The sequence below is a fragment of the Bactrocera dorsalis genome, chromosome 4, assembly GCF_023373825.1.
Source record: "Bactrocera dorsalis isolate Fly_Bdor chromosome 4, ASM2337382v1, whole genome shotgun sequence".
NCBI lineage: Eukaryota > Metazoa > Arthropoda > Insecta > Diptera > Tephritidae > Bactrocera > Bactrocera dorsalis.
In genome coordinates, this window is record NC_064306.1 from 67527870 (window position 1) to 67551965 (window position 24096).

General features: G+C 35.8%; 2 protein-coding genes across 11 annotated transcripts in view; one reads left to right on the forward strand and one right to left on the reverse strand.

The window, feature by feature from the left end:
- The window catches only part of LOC105233621 (glutamine-dependent NAD(+) synthetase), a 166228-nt gene that overhangs the window by 73169 nt on the left and 68963 nt on the right, over positions 1-24096 (forward strand). Inside the window, exon 1 of one of the 3 annotated variants that reach the window (XM_049456287.1) lies at positions 10238-10276. The exons of the other annotated variants lie outside the window; for them this stretch is intronic. The gene's annotated coding sequence lies outside the window, so the exon portion shown is untranslated. Of the gene's footprint in view, positions 1-10237; positions 10277-24096 lie in introns of those variants that run through there. 3 annotated transcript variants of the gene reach the window in all.
- LOC105233622 (cytosolic carboxypeptidase Nna1) overlaps positions 1-24096 on the reverse strand; it is a 151204-nt gene that overhangs the window by 72593 nt on the left and 54515 nt on the right. The gene's annotated exons all lie outside the window — the stretch shown is intronic.

Genomic DNA, 24096 nt, shown 5'->3' on the forward strand with positions numbered 1-24096 from the left:
GTAGGCCAATGAGCCACGCATAGACTAGTTTTGGTCCTTTACGATACCAGATGGAGTTCAGAGCCCTATTCTGTAACTCGATTCGAAAATGTATTCTATTCGAAATTCGGATCTAATTTATATTTATGGGAAAGTTGTACCACCCTGTGCCAGAATAAATATGTACAATTTTCGTTTTTGCTTTCTACAACTCAAAAGCTATCGAATATTTTATCCGAAAATTGGCTTGAAAATCCGAAAATCGAGTCACAGAATATACAAAATCCGAATTTGAGTAAAGGAGGCAGACATCTCCTCGCGGACATAGCTGATGAAAGATTCATCTAAAATAAAAAAAAACTCAATTTTCATCGCTTAGTAGATGAGTATTGTTGGGTTAGGGAATATAGATCGTGACTAATCGAAGGATTTGAAAAAAAGGAATGTTTGGCAAAATTGAAAACCTAACAGTATGATTTTCGGTCTAATTTTTACCACAAATTGCCTCGAAAAAATTAGTTGTAATGCAAAAATCCCTCTATAAATCTCGAGCTCATGCTAATTAGAAGAACTTGAAAAAATTTCAACAAAAATGCTTCACTGGTTTCTGAGAAATCGTAACCACAGGCTTTGAAATCGATTTTTCGAGAAAAACTGGATCACAGATAGAAGTAGCACCCGGTTAAGCATGACGGGCCGCTTTCCCAAGGGTTCTATTTCTTAAAATTTTATTGCGATTGTCTTGAAATTTTGGGGAAAATATTCTGAACATAACATAATTTAAATATAATTACAAATAAATAATAAATAAAATATTATAAAGAATAATTAAACTCAACGATTCACTTCTATAATATGTCTCTCTTCAATATGAATGTTGAAAAAATTGAAAATTCAATCCCATTTTTTTTTTAAATTTTTTTTAACCTTTTCCACATTTTTCGCTAAAAATAATAATGATATTTAATTCCAATTGAAGGTTCATACAGCGCGTAGTACAAGAAAAAAGTAAATATCAATTTTCAAAACCAGCGTGCAAACAAAAAAGTAGTTTGAAAAGAACGCGCTTGAAAAATAATATCTTAACGACCTGAAGCAGAGCTACTTGTACTCACTTTAATGTAATTAAAAAAAAAAAATATTTTTGTAACCGTCGAACCCTATTTCCGCGCCTAAACTATCAATGCCTTTTAAATAAATTTTTTATGAATAAATTTTTTTTTATAAATATTTTTTTTTTTGTATTTAAATACCACGCCAGATATTATTACTATCCCCTTTTATACTCGCTTCCTACTTGTTACTAGGAAAAAGAGTAACCGTGCCAAAAACACTGAATGCTCCACATCACGTGTACGCCACGTACCCACCAATTTACTCGTTTATCATAAAAGTTTACAATTTATTGAGCGTCATTCGGCAAAAACTTGCCGTAAGTTATTTAAACCTGCGCAATATTCAACAAAAAAGATTATAAATTTCTGGTGCAAATTTCAGTTTATAATTTTCACCATTTTCAGGCTACAAATACATTGCATACAAAAGTATATATCGTCACCTAAAATGCGAAAAAACGTATCATAAAAAATATTTTAATTGAGCTTTTTATAACTTACGATTTTCTACATCTTATTCATATGTGTATACATAAATTTTTAAGCTTCCTATATCAGTTATATCCAATATATAACCAATAAATAACCAATATATAACCGTTTATATAACCGTTTTATAACCAAAACTCAAAAATTGTTTCAAAATGAATGGTTTCTGTTAAATCGTTTTTCCTGCGCCTGTAAACTTGTGAAATATGATGTTACGTTATTTTGCATTTTAGGTGACGATATCTGTGCTTGTATGTCCCGCATTTAATTACAAGCATTTCGCGCCAAGTGAATTCTTTCTGCTCGGATATTCTGCATGACTTCCGGAATAATATAAATTAATTTTAAATAATAGCGATTGACAAAAAACCCAACAACAACAACAACAAAAATATATAAAAAGTAGCAATTATCAGTTTGCTCTCCGTTAAATCGCAGAAAATCGTCAACTGCTGTTAACTACGGCATGCATTAAGCGGGTATTAAAATAAAAAACAATTAAATGCATACATTAATTTAACATTCTGAGGAGTGTAATTGAATCGTTAAAAATCCGCGAAGCAAATTGATAAAAAACTTGAGTGTGAGTTAAGCAAAAAAATATTTTAACAAGTAAGGAAGGGCTAAGTTCGGGTGTCACCGAACATTTTATACTCTCGCATGATAAAGTGATAATCGAGATTTCATTATCCGTCATTTATATATTTTTTTATTTTGCTGTAAAATTAATTAGAATTAAATTCTGAGAGATTTACCGATATTTTCGGTGAACAATTAGGTTAGGTTAGGTTAGGTTTGGCACTGAGTTCTTCGTGTTCGATATAAGGGACCTTGAAAAGTTATATATATGTATGTGTAAAGTTTTATTCCGCTATCATCATTTGTTCCTAATGTGTATATTATAAAGAGAAGGCATCAGATGGAATTCAAAATAGCGTTATATTGGAAGAAGGCGTGGTTGTGAACCGATTTCACCCATATTTCGTACATATCATCAGGGTGTTAAGGAAATATTATATACCGAATTTCATTGAAATCGGTCGAGTAGTTCCTGAGATATGGTTTTTGGTTCATAAGTGGGCGACGCCACGCCCATTTTCAATTTTTAAAAAAAGCCTGGGTGCAGCTTTCTTCTGCCAATTCTTCCATAAAATTTTGTGTTTCTGACATTTTTTGTTAGTCGGTTAACGCACTTTTAGTGATTTTCAAACATATCCTTTGTATGGGAGGTGGGCGTGGTTATTATCCGATTTTTGAAATGTATATGTAAAGGCCTGAAGTAAGCGACTATATAGAGTTTGGTTGACATAGCTGTAGTAGTTTCCGAGATATGTTCAAAAAATGTAGTAGGGGGCGGGGCCACGCCCACTTTTCCAAAAAAATTAGGTCCAAATATGCCCCTCCCTAATGCGATCCTTTGTGCCAAATTTCACTTTAATATCTTTATTTATGGCTTAGTTATGACACTTTATAGGATTTCGGTTTCCGCCATTTTGTGGGCGTGGCAGTAGGCCGATTTTGCCCATCTTCGAACTTAACCTTCTTATGGAGCCAAGAAATACGTGTACCAAGTTTCATCATGATATCTCAATTTTTACTCAAGTTACAGCTTGCACGGACAGATGGACGGACAGACGGGCGGACGGACGGACAGACAGACATCCGGACTTCAACTCTACTCGTCACCCTGATCACTTTGGTATATATAACCCTATATCTGACTCTTTTAGTTTTAGGACTTACAAACAACCATTATGTGAACAAAACTATAATACTCTCTTTAGCAACTTTGTTGCGAGAGTATAAAAATCGTTTATAAAAAAGGTGTGCGCGGAAGTGCTTCGAGCGCTGTGCAATTTTAAATTTGAAAGTGAAATAAAAAGCCATATTTATTGTGCGGAAATTGCATTATAAATTTATCATACTGCAAATGGTGTGCCTTCATACGCCAGTAATTTGTTTAAATAATGTTTTTTCACCAATTTTTTTTTAATATTTTTTTTTTTGTGTTTCCCATGCGCTATATCTGTGCTCGCTCATAGTTTATGCATGAACAAATTATAGGGTTGATTGAATTTTTGTTGATTTGTTAATTAATGAGTAACGAATATAAAAACTGATATACCGTAAATAAAAGATATATCGTCACTTAAAATGCAAAAAACGCATAATCGAAAATATCGAAAGAATAATATATTTTTTTTTTTAATTTAAGAGGCAATGGCTGAATACTCATGCCATTCTTTGTGAAGTCAGAAAATGGAACTCCTGTAATCAGATCTTACAAATTAAAAAGCATTGAAGCCAATAGAAATCAACTTAAGCGGTTTATTTCTCTTGCCACCAGCTTATTGAGATGTCTGCAAGTGTGAGCTCTGAAGTATTTCAGTCTTGAACTCGCAAAAGAGGGAAAATGAAGGAGGAAATGGTTTTGAATTATAAAACAACAGAGTTTTGCAAAGTATTAAATCATCACTTCTGCCAACAGGTGCTTCTTTACACTGAGTAGGCAATTAAAAAGCAAAGTCCTCTCTAGACCAAATTCATCATCCTGCTATATGGTGCAGAGGCATGGACGATGACAACATCTGATCTGTTGGAGTCACGAGTTTTCGAGAGAAAGATTTTGCGGATGATTTATGTTGCTTTGCGCATTGACAACGGCGATTACCGCAGTCGATGGAACGATGAACACTCCAGCTTTGAGGGTTTTGATTTAGTACTCACCGGTGGAAGCAGAGGAACAGGAAGATATGCACTCCGTTGAAGAGATCAGGTGGAGAATAAAAAGAGTTAAGAAGAAGAAGTCGAAGAAAAATAAGAAGAAGAAGAATTAAAGCTTACGTAAACTAGAATTTTTTTTTTAATAATTGGAGAGTGATTTTTTCAGTAGTTTAAATCGCAAAATATTTGGGGTATGAGTCAGATCAGATCATCATATAACAAATTCGACATTTGATGTTTAGATTTTGCGCCTTCAAACGCAGATTTCCTTTTTTTCATTCTCCTGATCTCTGTAAAGAGCGATTTGAAGTCCTACATTAGTATTTTTTACTATTTGAATATTCGCTAAGATATAAGTTACGTGGTATTTTGTATTGCACCTAATTGTACGAGGTATGACAATTAAGTAATGAGACTGATTCCATAAAAGCCGTATATTTGAAAGCGAACACGCTGCGCATTCGCGTCACTCCGCACCTCGACTGGTCTCCCACTCCGCGCCTCGTCTACTACGCTTTAACGCCCCTCCTTAAACTCTGTGTGCCATCGAAACACCTGGGCACGACTATGAGCACTATCACCATACACTCTTACAATTTTAGCGTACGTTTCCGAAGCTGTTTCGCCCAATCTGGCGCAAAATTTTATCGCGACGCGTTGCTCTTGATTTCGTTTTTCCATTTTCGTGACGAGCACTACAAACACACGTCTACTCAGCTTGACGCAGCAAGCGACCTAAACAAGCTCTAGCTTACATATATCAAGGGAGAGGGGAGAGATGCCGGAAAAGAGAAAGGGAATTTCAAGGTCACAGTCTATAAATCAGTCTCATTACTTAATTGTCAAACCTCGTAGACTATATAATTTTCTTTTTTTTTGAGCACAAACTGAAATTTATATATATATAACTATATATATTAACATTTATTAATATATTTAACTATAAGTAACCTAAGAAGGGTTTGAAGATTTGTATTTTCTCTGAGTTATTTGCAGATGTCATAAAATTCGATCGAACAAATCTTGAGATATGAAATTTTAGCTAATAAGCGTCGATGCCACGCCCATCATCTAATTTTTACACCGGCTCGTATAAAGGCTATATCTATCTCACTTAGTTGTATGTGATACGTACAACCGCTAGGTGAACAACTATTATACTCTGTAGCAAAATGTTGCAAGAGGATACAAGTTTTTATCAAAGAGTGCTTTTGTTCTCTAAGTACATTAAATGTACTAGAAGAAAGCTAGTTGGGAGAGAAAAATTTGACATCCTGACTTCTTACTAGCGAGTCCTTAAGAGAACTACTTTTCATTAATTTTTTAAGCTTTTTTATGAACAAAGTTACTTTACTGAACGTTGCTAAACTATGAAAATCAATCTCGTATTTCTCCATATTTCCATATTTTTCTGAAAGCTTTTAACTCTAAACGTATTTTTAGGAAATTAATTTTCATAAGAAAAGCCCGACTGAGCTCTATAAGACTTAGTAAGGTACAATTATTCTCTTTTTGTTGATACCATTTTTTCCGTTCCATGCGCAGCTAAGGTATAACGTCCATTTCGTCATCCTAAAGTTGCTAACAAAGCTTTTCGGCAATCGTATTTTTTGAATATCGTAGAGACCACTATTGGAGTGCTCAAAAAATCACTGAAAAGGTAACATGGTGTTGCTGAGAGATGTTTATTCGAATGAACTAGTCTCTCGGTTTCTGAGATATCGATCTTATATATCCCTAAATCCGTTTCTCTCCTAATTCTCAAATCGGAATACTTTAGGATGTAGCTGATATATAAACTGAACCATTAAATCTAGTTCTTGTATGGAAAACTTTTTTATTGGACTAGATATTCTCACGAAATTTTTACATGGATTATTGTCCAAGGCAACAATACAATCTTCGAATAAATTGATGAGATCGTACCACTAGATAACTGCCCTACAACCTTAAGCACTTTTTTCTACTTTATTAACAGCTTACTATTAATTTTACAGCTTTTAGTAAGTCCATTTACATTAAGAGCCTTTTGTCATACGCTAACTTTATTATATAAAAATATATTTTAATTTTTCTTTTATTAAATTATACGAAAATATATGCACCCAAATTAATATACGATTTTCAAAATAATTTCCTTTGACTCAGTGCATATTTTAAATGTGAATAATTTTTGCGTAGGTCATTGCCAACCGCAACTCAACCGCACACAGATAAATCGTTTACATTTTCATAAACCACAAGCACACACATTTAAATTTATATATGCAGATATTATTCACCGCCAAAAGGCATAAAAATTACATAGTATAATTTATATTTACTATACATCATATGCAACGCATAAAATTTATGAATTGGGCAAAAGAAGAAAGAAAAATAACCTTTACATTGTGAGCACAGACACTAACGTTTCGTGCATTACGTGGCACGGACGCACACGCACACACATACATAAAAGAGCTTTTGGCTACACTGACAAGCCACCAATGCATACCGTTACACAACCGAGCACCGAAAATTGTGTTTTTGCATTTGTAACTGTGTGTGTGTGTGGGTGCCACTAACCATCACTTGTGGCACGCTCAAATTCTAGGTTTGGCTTATATAACCAGCACCCACACACACCCAGCTGTGTTACACTAGGCCAAACATTGTGCAAGTGTAAGGGTGTGTGTGTGTTAGTGCGCAGCGTGATGCCGCAAATAGCTCGAATTTATTTTACCACTAAATATTTATGCAAATTTGTTACTCCGCACATAATTTTTACATACAAGCCATTTGCATGCGCACACTCACACACACGCAACTACTTCGCTGTGCATTGTGTTTGCTGCACTTTTCGGCTATTTGACGCTGCACATACATATATAACTGTAATATTTACATATACACATATGTATGTATGTATTCTGTTTGCCATGTGGATTAGCATGTTTCATATTCGCATAACACACACACACACTCCCACGTACAATTTAGAAATTATGCAGCAAATAGTGGCTAACGGCTTTTGCGTCAGTTTATGCCACAAGGTTATAAATACAAACGACGCATGTTCGTTCGCACGCTTTGACGAGCTCGCAAATATTTACAATGACAACCGCAAAGTGCGGAATTTATGAAAATATTAATCATAATTTTATGAGTTTGCCGCTATTAAATTAACAGTTGTCGCATGCACGCTTTAACTGCGTCGGAAGTTGAGTGGATCGCAGCGAGAGAGACTTTCATTTTATGAAATTATCGTTACTAACTAGATGGGTTTATATTTTGAGATACGAGCTACGGTTGGGATTCTCATATTTTTATGTCCGTTAGCTTTGCGATTGCTTTAAAGCTTTGCAAAAGGCAGCTCAATGCTTTGAGGAGAGTTTGGTAGTCACTGGAATGTCTCATGTCATTAATTGCTATAATATGTTTGCCTCTAAATGATTTTTCAACGAATTTAAGGTAAATTATGAAAAATTAAAACATTTAGTCCACGTGACCTTCTACAAATCCAACTTTTACGCATCTAAACGTAAACCATCGATTTAGTGCCTCAGTTTTTTAGATATTGGTCTGAAATTGTGCACACGCCTTTTTCTTCTCAAGAAGCTGCACATTTGGAACCTTCGATATCGGACGACTATAGCACATAGCTGCCATACAAACTGAAATATCGAAAACGAGTGCTTGTATGGGAAACATTTTTATGTGACTAGATATCTTCACAAAATTTGGCACAAATTATTATTTATCGCAACGGTACAGTCTACAAAGAAATTGCTTATATTGGACTACTATAGCAAATAGCTACCATACAAACTGATCATTCAAAATCTAGTCCTTGTATGGAGAACTTTTTTTACATGACGAGATATCTTCACGAAATTTGGCATAGATGATTGTCTAAGGTAACGCTACAATCCCTGAAACAATTGTTCAAATCGGATTACTATAGCTTATACCTGCCATACAAACTGGTGGTTCAAAAACCAGTCCTTGTATGAAAAACTTTTTTATTTGACTACATATCTTCACGAATTTTGGCAAAAATTATTGTGCAAGGCAGCGCTACAATCTCCGTGTATACCGTTGAGATCGCACTATTGTAAGATGTAGTGGCCATACAAAATAATCGATCAAAATAGTGAAACATATTTTTTATACCTTTTATTCTAATACAAATACACCTGTGAAGGGTATTATAACTCGCTGCAGCCTTAGTTAACACTTTTTCTTGCTAATCATCATTTTCTCAATACTCCTTGTTATAGCTTGCCCTACAACGCATGACCTGCAGGGCGTATGAGTGATATTTTTTCTTGCTTAGCACTTTTTGGTCAAAAGTTGCAGTTTTGTTGCATTTTGCTATAACCTTATCTATATAAAGCATAATTTGAGCATATTTACATATAATTTAATAGTTTAGAGTAATTGGCAGCTTCAGAGAGATTAATTGATACAAAGGCTTTGTATCGCTTATCTTCTTCTCTTAATGATAATGAAAAATTTGATAGCACCCGGCTTATATAACGAATTTAAAGCAATTTTGAAGCATTTTGCGCTTACTCTCGCTTTTAATTTGTTAAAATGTGCAAATTTTATCATTTCTGTACGAATTTATTGCTGTTTTGCTTCATGCATACACATACACAGTCACACGTGGCAAGCTGACAACTGTTGAAAATAATCCATTATTTAAGCCGATGATAATGACAATGTATTATACTTTCAAATAAATTAATAAAATGAAAATTTTAATCTTAAAATTTGAAAATTAATATTTTCATGAGCCCATGAGAATTGCATAAATTAATGTTACCATCAAAAAGTCTCGTTTCCGGTAGAATTGTGTAATGAGGTTAGCTGATAAGTCTATTGTATGAGTATAATAAATATTAATTGTTATTAATAATAAAGATAAATCATGCAATTTTTAGAGGGAATTTGATACATTTTGAATGTTATTTACATTAGGGTAGACCTGAAAAAATTATGCGTATTAGGGTGGACCAAAAAAAACACAAATAATTTTTTGTACTCTGAAAAACAAAAAAAAATTAAAACTATAATAAAAAAACATAAATTATTAGAAAAATAAAATAATAATAAAAAAATGAAAAAAAAATATAAAAAAATAAACAAAAAAATATTAAAAAAAGACAAAAAAAAAATATACAAAAATAAAACAAAAAAATATAAAAAAACGATAAAATGCCATTTTTAGAGTATTTAACTCCCATAATCAATGAAGTGGGTTATTTTTAAAATATTTTTAATAAAAAAAAAAACGTTACAATTAAAAGCTCTCTCCAAGACTTTCTTAGTAGTATTCAAAGAACTATTTTTCAGTATGCCATGGGTTAAAAAAATTTAATTAAAAAATATTATTGACCCACCCTAATGCATACATATACATACCATATACAAAAAACATTAAAAATAAGTATAATGATGGTGGGTACGGTGGTCAGAAAATTACCATAATTTGTTTGGTATTCAATTTTCTATAATATATGCAGCGAGTTATTTTTAAAATATTATTAATAAGAGAAAAACACCTTACAATTAAAATTTCTTATCAAGACTTAGAAGTGTTCACGGACCTATTTTTCAGTATACCATAAGAAAAAATTAAAAAAAGAAATAAATAAATGAAAAATATTATTGACTCATCCTAATACATACACGTACCATAATCAAAAAAAATGTATAAATAAGTATAATAATGCTGGATATTTTCATACATTTCCAAAAATGAAAAGCTCCATCATTGTGCATTAATTTTTTAGTATTAACTCATCAAATTGTCTACGCCAATAAAGAGGAAGAAGAACTCTTCAAATTCACCCATTTAGAAATTACGAATACAAGTTTCCTTCTATTTACTTATCTGTTGCTGTTTACCATTTTCTAATAACCTAATTCTCTTTTCCTTGCAGGTAAACTAGTTCAGCACAATAGGCCAAGTAAACAAAAGGGTTTGTATTTATTTGCTGGATAAGCTTTTTACAGCAATTCTCATCTAAATTTGAACAATAGCTCGTTCCAATTCCAACCAATGTTCCTTGTTGAAGTTGTATATATGTATATGTATGTAGCATGACTTTTTTTTTGCAGCAGTCACCGAAAGTTGGTAAGTTAAAGTAAGGATTTGCATTGAAATTGCTATGTATTTGCATTGCACTAACACAAACCAAGCAAAAAAGTTATTTTATTAACAAAATAATTTTTTTAATAAAAGAAATTGAAACTTTGTCGATTTTATGCTCTATACTGAAAGCATTAACTAATTTATATTACGTTAGTTACGCAACAAAAATCAGTATAGAAAACTTTGTAACTCTTGTCATAACTTCCTTCGACAAATGTTACTCATACGCAGCGTGTAAACTTCAGTTGAGTTAATTCGCTGCTATTTTTGCGAAAATTTGTTAAGTTCTCCGGCATATTTTTATTTCAATTTTCAACAAATATTTGTTTTTAATTTTTGAAAGCAAAACTTTTTTATTTACGAACATATGCTCGTGGTAGGCAACGCGCCAGTTTTGTTGCAACAAAAGCTTGCACACTCCGGTTGGCTGAGAGTTTATTTTCGTGTTTATTCGCTTATTTTTCCACTTTTATGTTTGTTTTCGGTGTCGGCGCTTGTTTTTCATTGTTTGAAATCTTAAAGTAACTATGTGGAGTATGTTCGTATATATAAAACAGATATATTATATGCAATATGTGTGTAGATGCGTATGGTTATTACAACCTCTATAAAAGTTGATATTTTTCTCCTCTAGCTAGTCATGTATACCGATGAATGATTGTACGTAAACCTGGATTTAACTTCTAAAGGCGATATATATGTTTATGCATAGGTAATATATACTCTTTACTGCCCTTGCAATATAAAGGTAGTATCCGACTTTTCTAGCCATCGCAAAGTTCCTGAAAAGGTTAAGTTTTAGTCTTATTTTGATGAAGCAAAAGAGACACTTGTTTTTTTTTTACTATAATTTTTTTTATAGAAGAGTTACTTTAAGAACTATAGCTCTACTGGAATAGCATTCTTTGATTGATAATTTTGGTTTTACCATGGAAAAGATCCAAAAAGTCTGGAATATAAATCTAAAACTTGCGTTTTTTGCCAGAAATATTTTGAACAGAGTCACGTAAAGAGGAGCAGACATTACCCTATTAACCTCGTGCTTCACGCTAACTATTTCTATCTTAAGGGAAGGTGTGATAAGCTGTGATAAGCTCTACAATGCCTAAGCTGCTTTCATTTGGAAGTATGAGCTTTCGGTCCATCATTACACTACAACAAAGTAAATTTGTGGTATGCCCTGTGTTGCTTGTATTCCAAGACATCTTCCTGTTCTTCTAGAGTCCATTGTTTCAAACAACCTTTGAAGTAGATGAATGGCCTGGGGCAGCTTAGGGGAGTTGTCTCCAACTGCAACCGAGCGGGCCTGCTCGTCTGCCCTTTCACATTCCTATATGACCGGATACCCAGTTGATATTAACCGAGTTACCTACTGAGAGTCTAGTTATTGCCTGTTTGCGTAACCTAAAACAGTGAGACTTAGTATTGAAGCTACGGAAGGTTTCTGAACTTGCCAATTAGAGCAGAAGCCCACTGTTATGTCACTTAAGGATTATTATTTTGCAAAGGACTCACCAGAAGATATTTTAAAGGTTAATTGAAGTTGATTGTAATTGTAATTGTCTTAAATGATGTTAAAACATATTTTTCAGTGAGAGTAATCAAAATAGTATCGAAAAAAGAAGAATAATGTCATGATTTTTCATATGAGAACACCTATGTTGGGAATCTTTTTATCAATAATTTTTTAGTTAAAGAAACTCGGAACGCTCTCACTAACTTTGAAATAAAATACAATGTGGAAATTTATTGGTTATCACAATAACCGATCGATACCATAGTGAACCCACAATTTATAGTACCCAAAAACCGCTTAAGGGTTTCATGTAAGTATGTAGTTATACTCTATATTGAACCAATACGTTCGATACCAAACAAGGTTTCAGATAAGACGACTCTCTATCGTGCGAATTCTTCAATCTACTGCTGGAGAAAATAATCTTCTACAAGAGTGTACAACTGCTGGCGTATGCCGATAATGTCGATATCATTGGCCTCAACAATCACGCCGCAAGTTCTGCTTTCTCCAAACTGGATAAGGGAGCGAAGCAAATGGGTTCGGTGGTGAACAAGCGCAAGACGAAATATCTCCTGCCATCAAACAAACAGTCGTAGCAATCGCTACTTGGGTCCCACGTCACTATTGACAGTCATAAATCCGAAGTGATAGATAATTTCGTCTATCTTGGAACCAGCATTAACACCAACAACAACGTCAGCTTCGAAATCAAAGACCAAACTCTACAGGCTACTTGTCATCCCGTCCTGCTATGAGGTGCAGAGGCGTGGGCGATGATAACATCTGACATAGCTTAGCAAATCAAGAGACAGAGGCTAGCTGGCTAGGTCATGTGATCCGAATAGATGAAAACAGCTCTGAGAGTATTCGACGCAGTACCCGCCGGGGGAAGCAGAGGAAGAGGTAGACCTCCACTCCTTTGGAAAGCCCACGTGAAGAAGAACCTTGCTACACTTGGAATTTCCAATTGGTGTCAAACAGTGAACAAGAAGAACGTCTGAAGAGCTGTTGTAAACTCGGCTATAACCACCTGAGCGGTGTCTACGCCAATAAAGAAGAAGAAGCACCGTGTTCTGTAATTAAAATTCTTTTTATAAAAATATTTCTTTCTTTCAACATTTTATACAAAAAGTTGAAAGTACAAACAGTAGAACCCGGTTTAAAATTTGCACCGAACAAACAAGCATAATGACAAATGGACACAAGTAAGATAGAGTGTCTAGCGAAGGCAATAACAAGTACAACAACAAAAAACCAACATGAGGATAAACAAATGTCGCTGACTACAAAAGCGCAACATTGTTGACAGCTGATCTTCGGTCCCTATAAGCAGACAACTAGCCAAATAGTTAACCCTTGCCACATTGTCAGTGGCCCTGCCGCGCGCTGTCGCACTGTACAACCGCGGATCAACCGACCGACAAACCAAAGAGTCAGTTCATTGCGGCTGCGACCACAGAGCAACCTCGTGCAGTACATTGGCTGACATCCGCCGCCAGGAACAGCGAGTGGTGACGGACACACACGCGACGTGCCACAACTGTTGATGCAACCAGCGCGTGGCTGCTGGAGTCGCAAATGCAGCACATACGTCACCTGCAATTGGAACTGAGTCGGAGTTGCGGTTGTCGCCGTGGATTGCTGCACGACGCACGTTGACAGTTGTGGCAAGTATTGCGTAAATGTTGCAAATTACATGTCGTTGACATTTATTGAGGAGAAAAGTTTTTGCGGTCATTAAGAGTTTACGTATTTGCACGTGGCACGTTGCACGTTGGCGCATAGGTCGTGTGAACAATTTTCTGTGTGTGTGGCAACAGCGGCAAATAAATACAAATACACACAAGTTTTCTAAAACTTTGTCTGCCACAAACTTGCTCGAAATTGAAATTTTTTTAATTAAGCACCGAGCGAAGAGGTTGCCAGACTTTTATGCAAAAAATTTGATGCCAAACTTTAATTGCGTAAATTCGGCGTTTAAAATGAGTGGGCGATGGGGAGGGGCAAGGTGGGTATTCGCATTTCTAAAACAAGTTTGTTTAGCTATGTAAAACAGCATAATAAAGCAGCTGACGACTGACGCCTGCGACTGCCGACCGTTAGTGGCAAAGAGGCGAGGCAACCATGTGCAAACTTAATGAATTCGCAACGCGCACACAAACACACACACAGCCAAGCGTACACATGTGCACATAAAAACAACTGGCAAATTGGCGCCCTGCCGCCCGGGCACTAAACGCGGGCGAGCGGTGCTCGAGCGCGCGTTTGTTGACAGTTCAGCACCTTTAGCGGCAGTTAGTCGAGGGCAAAACAACGCGGCCCAACACAAAGGGCCCCACTAACTGCCAGCGCGCTCTTGTATGTGTGCATGCATGCGTAATGCTGAACAAATTGCAAGCGTTGCCGCGCCCTCGCCCCTCGCAAGGGTTTCGGTCAAAGGTCGCACTCGTTGAAGTAGTTGCCGGCGTTGAGGACCCATTAAATTCAGCAACATTGTTAAGTGGCATTTTAAAATTTAAACAAACGTGATTGTTGCGTCCCCTCCGCACCTGCGCCGCTTTGCTGCTTGCCACTCACGTGCATGTAAATATGCGTGTATGCCACAAAGCATTGCCACTTCTAATTGCTAGTTGTACTGTTAAGAGTTATTGTTGCTCCTGACGTTAGCTTGGTGGGTCCCGTATAAATTAGAAGCAACAATATTAAAATTAAGACATAAAATTCTTAGTATTTTGTGAAAAGAGAACGATTGGGGATTTCAGGGATTTCTCTCCCTACGAACAAAGACCAAACTCTACAAATCATTCTTCATTCCCACCCTGCTATATGGTGCAGACGATCATAACATCTCATGAGTCGGCCTTAGAAGTGTTCGAGAGAAAGATTTGTGCATTGGCAACGGTAAATACCGCAATCGATACAACGATGAGTAGTACGAGATGTACGATGAGATTGACATGGTTTAGCAAATCAAGAAACACCGGCTGCCACTAGTTCATGTTGTCCGGATGGAAGAAAACACGCCAGCTTTAAAGGTTTTCGATTCAGTATCCGCCAGTCGAAGTAGAGGAAGAGAAAGACCTCCACTTCGTTGGAGAGATCTGGTGCAGAAGGATCTAGCTGCTTTCGAATTGACGCCAAACAGGTAAAAAGAAGAACAACGCACGCGCTGTTTAAAATTCGGCTATAACCGAGTAAGCGGTGTTTACGCCAGTGAGGAAGAAGAAGACAACTATAGTCCAAAGTATCAATTGTAAATTGCAGATCCTTTAAAAACGTCATAAAAGAATCTGAGTATTAGATCACTGTAAGTGCCCCGAATCACTTTCAAAATTCAAAAGCTTTTTTCGTTTGGTTCTCTGAAAGTACTTTCTTAGACAATTCCACAAAAATCTCTCCAAATGTGAGCTCTTAATTGTTACGGGAAGGTTCTTCACCTAAAGGTTTTCTATTTTTTTCATATCCCGCTTCCAACTACTTGAAAAAATATTCATGGTTTTTGTAGGAAATTGAATCTTCTACAACTCTTACGTCGTTTTCCGTAAACTTAATAGTTTTAAATATATTAACGGTGAAGCTTGATTATTTTAAGGCCATTTTTTTGCTTATAAATTTAGAACCAAATGGAAAAATAATAATTTTGAATTGCAAAACAAACCTTTTCATTGTTTTCAAGATTTTATTGAATTTCTGACCATCAATTCACAGCTTTTTTGCACAAGACTTCACAAATTCTTACTCAAAAAGCTATAAAACTCCGTAGATAGTAAATAGCAAGACAAAGTGGTACACGGGTGATTTTAACGCATATAATCCAGATATATTTGTGCAGATGTATTCATCGACAATTCTCAACATCGTCTACTAGAGCTAAAACATGGTTTTATTTGCTTTGAACAAAAACTTTCTTTGTATGACAGAACGTTCGTCCGAAAGCTTTTGGCTTCTTCTATTTGTAATATCCTCTAATTTGGCAATGCCGTTACTAAAGTTAAGTTTTGAAATTTTTGCGTTTTTTTATATTTAAGGATATTTATTTAAGGACTGCCTATATTTTGGTACTTTTAAGAATTTCTCAAAAGAAGTTAGAAGCTGACCTATCAATTACACATATGGGAAAACCTAATACTACATGTAAAGTAAGCGAGTCAATTTACATGAAGCCAAAAAAAAAACGGGAAAAACGCGTTTGTGGCACTGTTCTAAAGATCAGTTTGAACAAGCTTCCTTAAGAGACTACAGATTTTCATCCGGTTTTTAGAAGCAATTTTTAAAGCGAAGTTTTTAGGTCTTAAAAGCATTTGTCCGTCAGTTTTTGATTCATCATTGACCAGGTCGGAAAGTTATATGACACTTATCTCCCATTCAATCGATATTTTAGATCTTTTAAACTTCATCTTAGAAAGCGTTGACTCGAAACCGGTTTTTAACCCGCAGTCTCTTCCGTGGTTCTATAAAAAAAATTGACCAGCTCTATTGTACGAATTGTATTCGGAAAGCCCACTAGATCATTCTCAGCTATTTTCATCAACTTGCGATACCATCTACGAGTACCTACTCAGCGACTTAGGCAATGTATCTACTACACTAAATACCTACAGATTTTTATTTGTTAACTCTTTCAGCTTGTCGAATTCATCAATAGTTTCTAAAGGGATTTTTGACGAAATTATGACCACAAAACATTTTTCGACTAAATCGGTTTTTTCTAGGTCCGATTTTAGTTTCTATTATTTAAATGCTTAAGGGGGAGCCTCCTTTAGAGGCGTCAAAAAATCTACATATTCAAGGATTTTTTTGTAAAGGAAAGAAATGTTTGACTGAAATGAAACTTTTTGGATTTATTTGTATATACTTGAAGAGTCTTCTCAATTTTTTTATTATTTTACAAGAGATATTCTTCATGTTTGACGACATTTACGGAGGCGCCTCGAATGTGCAGTTTGTGTGTGGCGGGCAAGATGCAGGTCGCAATTTTCATTTGAAACAAAAAAAAAAGAAATTTTTAAGTTTCAATAGTGTAATTCCTAGGTGAACCAAGAAAATTCAACAAAAGGTGAAATATTCAACAAAAAAAAACCGAGAAATGCGCGTCAAAGTTTTCGCTTTCTGCCCAATCGCTTATATATAAGCTAGACGTTCGGTCACTATTTCCCTTCTAGCTTCGCAAATATTTCGAATTCCACTTTAAAACTTTGGGGGCATATTCTTAGATTATTTTTAAAGAGATTTAAGCAAAAAAAAATAATCGATTTTTTGAAGCTTCTAAAGCAGGCTCTCCCCTTAAATCGTGTCTCACTTAAGCACATACTCGTACCAGGAAAGAAATACTCGTAGCATGTCACTTGTCTGTTGAAAAGAAGTGAGTAATCGTGGAACTATGTAAGTTCTGTTTCATTGGAGCAAGTTTGTGTGCAAGTGGTTGCTCGTAAATATGGAGAGCTGTAATGCGACATGAGACTTGCGATAAATTGGTGAAAAAATAAAGAAAATAGATAGGAGTTTCACTATAAAATTTAAACTTTAAAACAATATGAGGAAAATCCTTAAACTTCGATTTCCGAATTACTCTTCTTCTAAACCACTAATCGCACTTGGTGCCTATACTAGTTGTAATGATAAAATTTTATTTATTTTACTGCCGGATGTCTCTCACACTTTAATGTTATAAGCAAGTTAAAAGTGGCCGAACAGGTATTTGTTATTATCCACCCAGTAGCTCAGCTCAGTCGACAAGCATTTGATATCTTACCCACCCAACCTACTTCTAAGTGAAGAAGTTTATATGCATGGCATACATTTTTCATATAAATAATAACCCTATAAATACATACATTATATACAAGAAAAGTTGGTAATTTCAAATTCAAAATGTTTAAATTTCACCAAAATCTCGTTTTTAAATGAAATTTAATGAAAGTGAAATTCGTTCGCCTCCACAAAGAAACATACATATATTTCAAGAAAATAAGAAAAATCAAAAGCAAGCGCTCCTTATGACACTATCATATAAACTCACCCTGCGTCTTGGACCAAACTGCAACCTTGCCAATAATCGCAATCACCGGTTTTGTGTGCTTGTGGTCCCCAACGATTACAACCGCTCACACCTCATTTATCATGCCACACATATTCGGGGCAATCCGCAAACGCACACCTACAAACATAAGTACTAATCCGAGCCAGCGACCCCCTTGTTTTGGCAACCACACACACGCACAAACACATAGACAGCCGGAGCTAACGAAGTAACAATGCCAATTTCTATGGCGTTCGGCTAAATTGCGCCGAAAACCTTCAATTTTTACATGCCCCACTTCCTCGGCCCTTTTCTTGGTCTCCACGCTCAGCTGCGCAGTTGTCGGTGGTTTGAGGTTAGCAGCTCGGAAGCTGTGCACTGGAAACTGTAAACTGACAGGCAGGCAGGCAGCCGGCCAAATGCGAGTAGCCCTACCGAGTGCTGAACAATGCTCGTGCAACCAAATGTGGCAAGATGCGAAAAAAACTAAGCTCAATTCAGCACACTTTTCTTTTCGTTGCCGTTTATGATTGGGATGGGGTTGGGTAGTGAGTGGCACGAGGGGAAAAGCGCTGAGGATGGATGCTGCGAGGGGGTGGTCAGAAGCTGGTTGTTGGCACAAGTGAATTGCTCTGCTGTTTGCTAGTGGTTTTCTGATTGTTTGATGACTATTGAAAAATGGTTGGTGGTAAACAACAACAACAATAAACCGAGCGCAACAACACAAATTGGAAACAACAACAGCAATAGCGTAGAACAAAGAAAAAAGCGAAGGCAACAAAAGGAATTGGCTCACATTGAGCGCCAGCGATTGGCAATCTTTTATTCACTCAACGTGCCCACATACATGCACACTCACTTACATGGACACACATACACATACATGCTAGTACGGGCACTACATTCATTGGTTAACAAACAATGCGTGCATTTGGCACATTTTTTCACTGCTTTATTTTCGCTCTAAACATTTCAACGATGTTTTCATTGTGCTGCCGCCGCGCGCTGACTGTTGGCATTGGCGGAAAACAACAAAAGCGAGAAAAAAACGAAAATGGTGGCAATAATGGCAGGAGTAAAAGTGGCAGCATCAATCGAAAACAATTCCGCTCTACTACTCAGCAGCTTTGCGTGAGTGTATGTGTGTGTGTACTTGAAGTTGTGGGCTTGTATGTGTCTGTGTGCGAACGGAAATGATGGGTTTCGGTGCTTGGGGTATTTCAGTTAACTGTTAAACAGAAATAAAAGAAATGGTACTCGTTTTTAAAAACATTTCAACTGGGATTTCGACAAATAATGCACCGTTTCATTGCGAAACTTTTGTTTTTGCTTTTAGATGTGTGCAAATATCGAATTGGCGCATGATTTTTAAGTGATTTGTGCATTGCTTTTAACCGCCAATTGTTTTTTCGTGACGTTGAACACGCTAATTAAAATTCTTTTCAGAGGAAAATGGCATGTTTGAGTGGTGGAAATTGTTTGAATATAGCAACCTTACTCGCATCCACCTCGCTGTGGCGCTTGAATAGTTTTCAGGAGGTTGGGTAATGAATATATATGCTTATTTAAGCCTCTACGAAGTCATTCTATAAGTCTAAAAATACCACTTAATATCACTTCCTACAAGCAAAACCAAAATAAAAATAGGTAAAAGTTAACTTCCAACAAAAAAGTGTTAAAAAATCTTTGTCTTGGCCATCAAGCTCGATTAGTTTGTATGGCAGCTATATGCTATTGTGACCCGATTTAGACAATTTATTCGGGAAACTTAGCATTACCTTAGACAATCATCCGTACCAAAATTCGTGAAGATATCGCATCTGATAAAAAAGTTCTCCATACAAGAACTTGTTTTTGTACGACCAGTTTGTATGGCAGCTATATGCTATAGTAGTCCGATCTAGGCAATTCCTTTTGAGACTGTCCCGATACCTTAAACAATAATTCCTACAAAATTTCGTGAAGATATCTCATCAAATAAAAAAGTTTTCCATACAATGACTGGTTTTTGAACAATCAGTTTGTATGGCAGCTATATGCTATAGCATTCCGATCTAAAAAATTTCTTTGCAGATTATAGCGTTATCTTAGACAATAGTTCGTGCCAAATTTCGTGAAGATATCTCATCAAATAAAAAAGTTCTCCATACGAAGACTGGCTTTTGAACGATCAGTTTGTATGGCAGCTATATGCTATAGTGATCCGATTAGAATAATTTGTATGGAGATTGTAGCCTTCTGTTAGAAAATAATTCATGCCAAATTTCGTGAAGATATCTCGTGAAATAAAAAAGTTCCCGATATAAGGACTTGATTTTAAACGATCAGTTTGTATGGCAGCTATATGCTGTAGTGATCCGATTTGAATAATTTGTAAATTTGTAATAAATTTCGTTGTCATATCACGTAATATAAAATAATTTCCACTCTATTCAGCTGATGGAAACTTTAAATATCTCAGACTTTTCCTTTGGGGTTCAAGAACTTCGTGACAAACTTAATAACGGGTGATTTTTTTGAGGTTAGGATTTTCATGCATTAGTATTTGACAGATCACGTGGGATTTCAGACATGGTGTCAAAGAGAAAGATGCTCAGTATGCTTTGACATTTCATCATGAATAGACTTACTAACGAGCAACGCTTGCAAATCATTGAATTTTATTACCAAAATCAGTGTTCGGTTCTTTTCTTTTTTATCGACAAATTTTGTTCAGCGATGAGGCTCATTTCTGGTTGAATGGCTACGTAAATAAGCAAAATTGCCGCATTTGGGGTGAAGAGCAACCAGAAGCCGTTCAAGAACTGCCCATGCATCCCGAAAAATGCACTGTTTGGTGTGGTTTGTACGCTGGTGGAATCATTGGACCGTATTTTTTCAAAGATGCTGTTGGACGCAACGTTACGGTGAATGGCGATCGCTATCGTTCGATGCTAACAAACTTTTTGTTGCCAAAAATGGAAGAACTGAACTTGGTTGACATGTGGTTTCAACAAGATGGCGCTACATGCCACACAGCTCGCGATTCTATGGCCATTTTGAGGGAAAACTTCGGACAACAATTCATCTCAAGAAATGGACCCGTAAGTGGCCACCAAGATCATGCGATTTAACGCCTTTAGACTATTTTTTGTGGGGCTACGTCAAGTCTAAAGTCTACAGAAATAAGCCAGCAACTATTCCAGCTTTGGAAAACAACATTTCCGAAGAAATTCGGGCTATTCCGGCCGAAATGCTCGAAAAAGTTGCCCAAAATTGGACTTTCCGAATGGACCACCTAAGACGCAGCCGCGGTCAACATTTAAATGAAATTATCTTCAAAAAGTAAATGTCATGAACCAATCTAACGTTTCAAATAAAGAACCGATGAGATTTTGCAAATTTTATGCGTTTTTTTTTTTTTTTAAAAGTTATCAAGCTCTTAAAAAATCACCCTTTACATACATACATACATACTCAGGTCATGGTATTACATAAATATAAACTCTGGCCTCATAAGCGATATAAATAAAGTATAACGAGGCTTCTCAACCTTTTAATGGCTGTATTGTAATAAAGCCGACTATTAAGTGCCTTTAACTATTTCTGCGTCGCTAAAAACGAGCATAAACAATTAACTCACAGTTCGCAGAAAACAATAAACCGCCTGGTACAAAAACATACAACAATAAAAACACGCAAATAACAACAATTAACTCTGCAGCAGGGCTATTACTTTGGTAGTGGAAAAAATTGTCAAAAGTTTTCAAATAACATAAATTTTAATTGCTGCTGCAACAAATTGCCTGCCGTTATTTTTTACTGCCGCGAATTATGACTGCAGTTATAGTCAGTTACAATACAAATGAGTTAGCGCGCAAAACGCAAATGCAACGGAGTAACGAGTTGAGAAGCGCTAAATAAGAGGCGATAAGGTATGGCCTTAGGAGGAACACGGGTAGTTAGTCTTGTTTTCCTTTCTTTCTATTTTCTTACAATTTTTAGTAAACAGTCTTTATAAAAATGTTGTAAGTGTTAGTCTCCATAAATAACTTTTGTTTAATAGCCATATTGAGTAATTCCTTCTTATTTTTAATTAAGAATTTCAAGCTGGTGGCAACCTTTCAATCAATTGTTTACAATTTCAATTCCACTTAAATATCTTTAGTTGGTGGAACATATTCACATAATTTTATTCCTTATCGTCAACTAAAAATTTGAAGTAGGTGGCAACTCCTTAAAACAATTTACCTTTAACTCTAAGTATTCGATTTTTTTAGTTTGATACTTAAATTTTTGAATTTCTTTATTTTGATATTTTTAAATTTCAAACAGGTGGCAACTTTTATAAATTTTTTTATAATTCTAAGCACTATCTTTCTTTGTATAGCTAAAAAAGTTCAAATATGCTTTCAAATATTTACGTGACTTTATTATTTAGCATTCACTAAAAATTTCAAATAGGTGGCAACCCTTTAAAAAATTATCCTTAACTCTAAGTATTCGATTTTTTTTTAGTTTAACACGCATGTATTCGATTTTTCTAATTTAGCATTTTTTAAATTTCAAATAGGTGGCAACCTTTATAATTTTTTTATAATTCTCGCTAAAGCCTGCACTTACTTTGTAAAACTATAGTGCAATAATTTTTTTGTTTATTTTTACCAAAAAATTCAAATATCTGGCAACCCCTTTCAAAAAAAAAATCTTAACTTTAAGTATTCGGATTTTTAATTGATATAATAAACATATTGTTATATATCTTTATTTTGTATTTTTTTAAGACATAAATTTCAAATAGGTGGCAACCTTTGACGAAATCCAGCACAATTTGGTGGCAATGCATAATTCTAACTCTCACACCTAAATAAGTCTCACCTTATAGAATATATAAAAGTCACTGTCTTATCGCACTGCCCACATAACTTCAACTGTTGTATGACTACCATTTATCTGCTAGCTATTTGCTCATATTTGTCATCCTAACACAGCTATTTGTATACGCCAAACTGTACAAGAGATGTGCCTACCTAGAGGGAATAAGAAATGTGAGCATATTTAATGCCACTCATTGTGAGGCCAGTTCCAGCAGCAGTTAGGCGCTTTGTGGCAACTCTTTCAAGCACAAATCCCTACACCAGCAGAGTAAATAACGGGAAAAAGCTGCCGTAGTCAACTTGTTTGTCTTGTTGTCTGCTGCGTGTGCTACGCTTAATTAACACCAGCGAAATCATTGGAGGCCGTTGGTGGTGACGTGCAACCCACAAGCAACCGTTACATTGCTAATTTCGCTCCTACGCACGCAGCTGCTTGAGACTTTGCGGCAAAGTGGCAGGAAAATGTGAAGTGCTTACACCGATGAGAAAGTGGTTGGAAGCTGAAACTGAAGCTAAAGTGCTGGCGCAGCATTTTGTGGCTATAAAGTCATTGAGATTTTGCACCCAGCCCCCTTTCTTCCGTTTCAGTGTCTTGTTTTGAAAAAAGTGTGTGCGTGCCACCGCAGTTTTGTCGTCGAAGGCACGTTTCTTCTTTGTGTAGACTCCTGCTTAGCAAAGCCGGCAGTGGCGAAAATGAATACATTGCTGAAACGGGCTTGTTGTAGGGAAAAGTTGGTGACAAGCTGTGTAAAATATAATTTTCACGCCACCAAAAGTGAGTTCTAACACTTATAGTACTCCTCTCTTTACACTCCCTCTGTACACATATTCATTTTTAACTTAAACATAACCATCCAATCTTTGTTATTTGCGACCTCGCTTTGTATAAAATTTGTTGTTTGCTGTTTCTTCGCACTTTAGTCAGATTTAGTCTAGTTCCTCTCAAGCATACAGACAATACATAATCACAACAACAATACCGCACACAATTTCCTTTTAAGATTATCACTCCCCTGGGAGTGTGTAACGCTGATTATATTGCTACATTGTTGTTGTTATTAATTTGTTTTTGCTTTTGTTTTTTGCCTTGTTGGTTTTAATGAAAAGTCGTGAAGGCGTAAACGTGTCTGATGATGCGCGCTAATTGCGTGTGCTGCCCGCCTCCAACAACTGCTCGATAGCACTTCTCTGCAAATTCTTAGAAGGCCTCTAGTCTCAAGTTGGCGTAGGTGTGCTTTCAGGCGCCGTCTGAG